The 6,729-nt window shown below is 43.9% G+C and overlaps 1 pseudogene; it reads right to left on the bottom strand.

The window, feature by feature from the left end:
- Positions 1–1,785: 1,785 nt before the first annotated feature.
- LOC127484140 (small ribosomal subunit protein uS19 pseudogene) lies at positions 1,786–2,191 on the bottom strand (annotated as a pseudogene).
- Between the last annotated feature and the right edge of the window lie 4,538 nt (positions 2,192–6,729).

The raw sequence follows: 6,729 nt of genomic DNA, 5'->3' as shown, positions 1-6,729 counted from the left end.
AATGGATGCTGTGACACTTCCATTGTGAAGCCAAAAACTCAGGGCAGGAGAAGTAGATGACCGTAAGTGCACGAAACTGTGATACACTATGTTCCTGAGTTATAGAAAAAGATTTTACCTTTTAATACAAGCCAAGCAAGAATGCACCATGTTAATCTTTCAGAATGGGGGGCATCATCTTGGAAGAAAACCTGGAGCCCACATTGGGGATACTGTAAGAACTGTTTCATCATTAACCCGGAATTCAATCGTGTGGAGCCAGATGTGAACACTGAGTCAGAAGAGCTAGACTCTGAATGAGAAGATATTTTCAGAAATTTAAAAATTTGTTTTCTTTTTTATATATGCACAGGAATGGCTTATACAGTAAAAGTCTGTGTTACAACAAATCTAAAAGAGTTTTCAGCAAGGATGAAATAAAAATTCTAAGTGATGAGAAATTATTGTTTTGTAGATTGAGTGGAGGCAACTTTCTCAGTAGTGTACCAATTAATGATACCTTTTTGTAACTGATGGGATCTTAGTGTCAATAAAATAGCTAATTTTGCATTTGAGTTCCCATACCTTTGGGTGTTGGGAATTAGATTTCAGTCAGTCCAGCAACTCCCTTTTTCATGATTTCCTTGCATTTTGGGGGCCACCAGCTGGTCTGGGGACAGTGCACCTGTTGAACACCATCTTCTATCTACGGCAGCAGCCCCACAGATGTACATCTCTCTGCTTCTGGTCATCTGGCCACACAGGGTGAGGCTGTTGCCAGGGCCTTCTGACTCTGACCTCAGAGCCCTTTCAGAGCTCGATGATTCTTTCTGATACTTCCATGTGCTCCTTGGACGCACCTCCCAGGACACAGGAATGTTTTGAGGCTACTAAGACCTGGGGCCACTCAGTGTGCTCTCAGAGATCTGCAGGACATTCTGCCCCTACCAACCCTGCTGGGTAGCTGAGGACTGGTAGAATTCACTCCTGCTAAGCTGTTCTCAGGCATTTGAGGGTCCAGCATCCCCTCTGCATCACTTTGGAAAGGGGAAACCTAGCAGGCTGCATTGGTTTTGGGCTGTTCACACCTGTCACACACTTCTCCCTTCCTGGTGTCTTGCAGGTTCCCTGACTCTTCCTGGTCAAGGGGCATAATTATGCTCAAGCCTGCATAGGGTTTGTGGTGTTTCTCCTCCCATTCCTGAATGTTGAGAGGAGAGGCCAGGCTACAAGACCCACTGCCAGGGACTCAGAAGTGTCCATTTTCTCCTACCCTCCTTGCCACTTCTCCCCTTCCTCCTAGACTGGCAGTGTTTCCTAATTTTGAAGGCCAGCAAGCCTCTCGTATTTCATGCTCCAAATTCTTCTCCTCCTTAATGGCCTTAAGCTTGAAAACACAGGTCAAGAACAGACTCAAGGCTTCCTCTATTTTCTGAACAAGTGTCTCAGAATACACAGTTGATCCAATGGAAGAAAGGTCTGGGTGAAAAGAAACGTGAGGAAGTCACACTGGCTAACGTTCCAGAATGTTATCCCAACGCAAGTTCTCCCTGTGCCTACTCTCTCACCTTTCTTTCAACATCTTTTAGGTCCACTTCTTACATAGCTGGTTTTTCTTACGTTGCTGGCTTTCTGCTGTCCATCTCAGCAATCTGCTGCCTGTTTTTGGTAATCACTCAGATGTTTCTTCGTTTTCCTTGATCACCTCAGAAAACAGGGAGAATGTATAGCCATCCCCTTCTTCCTCCTCCTATTTTTTTTTTTTTTTTTCTCTTGGAAACATGTGTGCCTTTACTGCAGAACCAACTACTTAAGGGTAATGACGCGGGAGGAGTGAGTGGCCTCCACGCCCGGCCGGCCATGATTCACAGGCTTGTAGGCGATGCAGAACTTGCCCTGGTAGTGACAGATCATCTCTGGTTTGATTTCCAGCTGGTTGAAGGTCTTTGATTTCCACCTGGTTGAAGGTCTTGCCGTTGCTCACATCCACCACACTGCCCACCATCTCAGGCAGGTGACTCTTCACCACCTCTGGCTTTTCCGGGGACACCTCGCCTTCTTAGCCTCGCGCAGGCGCTCAGTCACGAGGGCTGCTTCCGCCGCAGGCGCCGGCTGGGCGCTGTATGCTGTGTCAGCTGCTCCGTGGACACCCGGCGCGGTAGGTGAGCTCGCCGAAGCCCCGCAGCTTTTTCTCTGGCTCCACTTCCACCATCTTGACGGCTGCCCGGAAAGGAGCTTCTCCTGTTTTTATAGTATAAAGTTCATTCTTTTTTCCTCATTATAAGAAGTCGATACAAGTAGAAGTACAAGTAGAAGAAAGGGGAAAATATCATGTTTTAAAACTTCACTAGGACAACGCCACTTGGTGACATTTTGTTTTTCCTTCTAGTCAAAGTTTTTACTGCTTATATTGCTTGTGTATATTTTTTATGTCGTAAGCATTAGGTCAGACATAGACTGAATATCACTGCGTTGTTCATCCTACACTCTATTTTCCCTGATTATTGTAGAGTCTAATGAAACATGAGTTAAATGATAAAGCAGAGTTTACTCAACCATTTTTCTAGTTTTGAGCATTTAATTTATTCTCATTGCTATTACAAATAAATAATAGCATTGTGATCAACAGCTTTCCCATGACGTTTTCCTGCATTGCTGATTATTTTGAGGTAAACTTGTAGAACAGATTACTTGAAAGACTACACTTTAAATTTATTCACTTATTTATTTATTTGAGAGGGAGGGCAAGGGAGAGGGGAAAAAATAGGGAGAGGGAGAGGGAGGGGGAGAGGGAACAGGGAACAGGGGAGAGCGGAGAGGGAAAGCTTCAGTTTACTGGTTCACTGTACAGATGACCATGGTGGCTGGGGTTAGACCAGGCTGAAACTGGTACCCAGGAATGCACTCCATATCTCCCATGTGGAAAGTACGAATTCCATTATTTCAGCCTTCACTGGTGCCTCCCAAGGTGCACGTTAGCAGGAAGCTGGAATCAGGAGCAGGAGCCAGAATCAAATCCAGACACTTCAGTGTGGAATATGGACATTTAAACTGGCGTCTTAATCACTAGGCCAAATGCCTGCTGTAAAACTACATTTTTAAAAACAAGCTATTTAGTTAAGCTCCATGCAGCATCTTCTCTTTAAATTGGGAATCTTTAGCCTGGATGCCTGTATCGCATCAGGTTGTATTAAATGTTCCAGCATGAAAGAAGTAATTGCTACTGATGCAAAAACCGTGTACGTCTTCACAGCACAACTGAACAAAAAATGCAGATAAAAGCTTTGCCTGTCTCTTCCCCAATTCACAGTGGTTATAGTAATGCCTATCTGAGGGTAGTATATACTGCTTGGCTGGAGGTTTTCCGCAAGCTGCTTCCTTTCACCTCCAGCTGCTGTGGCTCTTAATGGCTTTTTCTGGTCCCATTACATAATTTGGCATTTATCCATAGGTGGAGATATACTGTAACTGCAAGTAAAAAGTCTGACTCAAATAGTTATTTCCAAAGCTTTATTATTACTTTTTAATCTAAGCTGTTGATAGACAACCTATGGCATTAGAACTAGAGGATTATGTTGAACATAAAAATGACTTTAAAAGTTATGTGGTGGATTCTGTTTTAAACAAACACCCAAAGCCAAAACATTCAAAGCCTTGTCGACTCCAAGCAGCTGCTTTAGGTGGCTAAACTCTGATTCCAACAATGTGTCATCGCTCGAGATGTTTCAGAACTCCTTTTCTGCAACTACCATTAGAGACTTTGGCATATTCTTTTCAGTATCCTCAATGAAGAAAAATATTCATTCTTTGAGGAAGGACTGGTTTTGGGACATTCAATGATATTCAGAATCAAATCTGAATGGATATTTGGGTGAGTGGACAGGTGAGCAAGATTTAAAAAAGAATAGGGCACCACTATAACGTGCCACTATAAAACCGTGAGGTTGATTTTCTTGTATGAATGGTAACTAGCACGGCTATGAGAGCAGTTCTCCAAGAGTGAGGAGTTGGAGTTTAAGCTAGGGCGAGATCATGGGGACATGAAGATCAATTAAACTGATGGCCAGAGTGAGGGGATTATGTGAGGGGGCTTTGAAAAGTCAATGGAAAATGCCTATTATGGAAAAACAATGTGATCTCTAAATGTTTTTTGCAGCAAAATAAACTTGTCTTTTAATTTCAGTTCCCACACATTTTTCAAAGGTCCCTCCTACAACTTCAAAGTGTATGTGTGTATATTTCACATGACTTACTAGTGGTAACATTTGAATTAAAATATTTGCATATTTTAAAAGAAAACCTAGCCTGACATAAAGAAGAAAAATAAAACCTATATGTTGAAATTCAAGGTCTTAACTCTTTCTAACAATCCAGCAAGGACTCTGCCTCTTTTAAAAAAATGTCATTTTACTCACTTAAAACACTGGTTAAGACACCAGTTAGATGCCTGCATGCCACATTGCCATGCCTAGATTTTGCTCCGGACTCTAGTTTCCTGCTGTTGTGGACCCTGGGAGGTAGTGGTGAAAACTTAAATTATTGGGTTCCTGCCATCCATGTGGGTCATCTGAATTGAATTCCTACCCCACAGCCTCAGCCCCAGCTATATGCTGTCAAGGACATTTGGGGGGTGAATTAGCAGATGGGGCTTCTCTCCGTCTCTGACTTTTTTTTTTTTTTTTTGACAGGCAGAGTGGACAGTGAGAGAGAGAGAGACAGAGAGAAAGGCCTTCCTTTGCCGTTGGTTCACCCTCCAATGGCCGCTGTGGCGCTGATCCGAAGGCAGGAGCCAGGTACTTATCCTGGTCTCCCATGGGGTGCAGGGCCCAAGCACTTGGGCCATCCTCCACTGCACTCCCTGGCCACAGCAGAGAGCTGGCCTGGAAGAGGGGCAACTGGGACAGAATCCGGCGCCCCGACCGGGACTAGAACCCCTTGTGCTGGCGCCGCAAGGAGGAGGATTAGCCTAGTGAGCCGCGGCGCCGGCTCAGGCTCTGACTTTTAAATGGCGATTTAAAAACTCTCAAAATCAAAAAGAAGCATTTAAAAAAAATTAAGTAATACAGACTCATTACAGAGAATTTGGAGAATCCCAAAACTTTGTGACTCAGAGACATTCCCTTCCTTATACTTTTTATGACTTAATTTTTAAGAGCTGTTTTAGGATTGATCACAGCAAAATTAAACAGAAGATGCACAGCTTTCCTGTATACCCCCCACCAAATGCATAGTCTCCCCCATTATCAACAACCCTCACCAGACTGGTGGGCTTGGACTAATTTATAATGACATCTATCTACCATTATAGTATCATACAGAGTAGTTTCACTATTGTAAAATTCCTCTGTTCCATCTCTTCATTGTATTTTGACATCAAACTATCTTTGATTGGGTTCTCTGGAAAGACTCTGAGAGCTGCCTGTGGAATATCTATGGGCAAGGGCATCCTCGAGTTGCCACCTGTAAGAAAGTAAGGGGCCGGCGCCACGTCTCACTAGGCTAATCCTCCGCCTTGCAGCGCCGGCACACCGGGTTCTAGTCCCGGTTGGGGCGCCGGATTCTGTCCTGGTTGCCCCTCTTCCAGGCCAGCTCCCTGCCGTGGCCAGGGAGTGCAGTGGAGGATGGCCCAAGTGCTTGGGCCCTGCACCCCATGGGAGACCAGGAGAAGCACCTGGCTCCTGGCTTCGGATCAGTGTGGTGCGCTGGCCATAGCGCGCCGGCCGCGGCGGCCATTGGAGGGTGAACCAACGGCAAAAAGGAAGACCTTTCTCTCTGTCTCTCTCTGTCACTATCCACTCTGCCTGTCAAAAAAAAAAAAAAAAAAAAGGAAAGAAAAAAAGAAAGGGAGAACTGTGCTGTGCAAAGGAAGATGGATTCCAAATGCGGTCGTTCCTGAGACAAAGCCCTTCAAAAGGGGCAGCTCTGGAGCTAAGAGGGCCTCTTGTAGTTGCCTGTGCATCCTGAAATCAGCATGTCACTACCTCTCGCCCACACAGAGGGCTATTTTGGATGATTGTGTTTCCTAAGGCCAAGAGCAATTCCCCATGAGGGATGCAGCTGTGAGCTATCAGCAGAGATAGTCCCAGCAGCTGGGGAGGGATGTGTGCTCCTAAGAGGGAATCTGGGCAAAGACTGCATTCGTTATCCATGAAAAAATCATGTCAGAATCAGGATTGTGCAGTGTATGCAACTGCAACCTACGTTTTCTTGTAACATTATTCTGTGAATTTTTCACATTTCATTCATTTCTCTGAAAACACCATTTTGAATAGCTGCCTATCTTATCTTATGAAAGTATCATTTATTTCACCAGTCCCTCATTGTTGAATAATTGATTTTTGAAAGATTTGCACCGTAATAAACAATATTATGATGAACATCCTTGTGTCTTTATGATCTACATGCTATGGATAAAAAGAGCCTACATTTAACTGAGTGCTGATTATTGATCAGATCAGGCCAATGTTTTGCGTGCTTTCCTTGTGTTTTTATGAGAAGTAAATGAGAAATTTATGTAAATGATGTTATATTCCTCTTATCATTTCGATTTTGCAGATGAAGAAACCGAGGCACAATGGAGTGTTAAATTACAGGCAATATAAATCCAAAGTTTAGGCAATACTCTATGATCTTTCTCTTAATCTGTTTTTCTGGTGCTTTTCCTAAATTTATATCCTTACAAGGAGACTTTTGTGGTCAAAGGGCTTGACTTTTCTGAAACCTCTTGCTGAGATTTGCCAGATTATTTCC

The sequence above is a fragment of the Oryctolagus cuniculus genome, chromosome 15 (genome assembly GCF_051225735.1).
Source record: "Oryctolagus cuniculus isolate XC-2025 breed Fujian yellow rabbit chromosome 15, ASM5122573v1, whole genome shotgun sequence".
Taxonomy (NCBI): domain Eukaryota; kingdom Metazoa; phylum Chordata; class Mammalia; order Lagomorpha; family Leporidae; genus Oryctolagus; species Oryctolagus cuniculus.
Note: the sequence above shows the minus strand (reverse complement) of the source record. Positions and strands in the feature narration are given on the sequence as shown.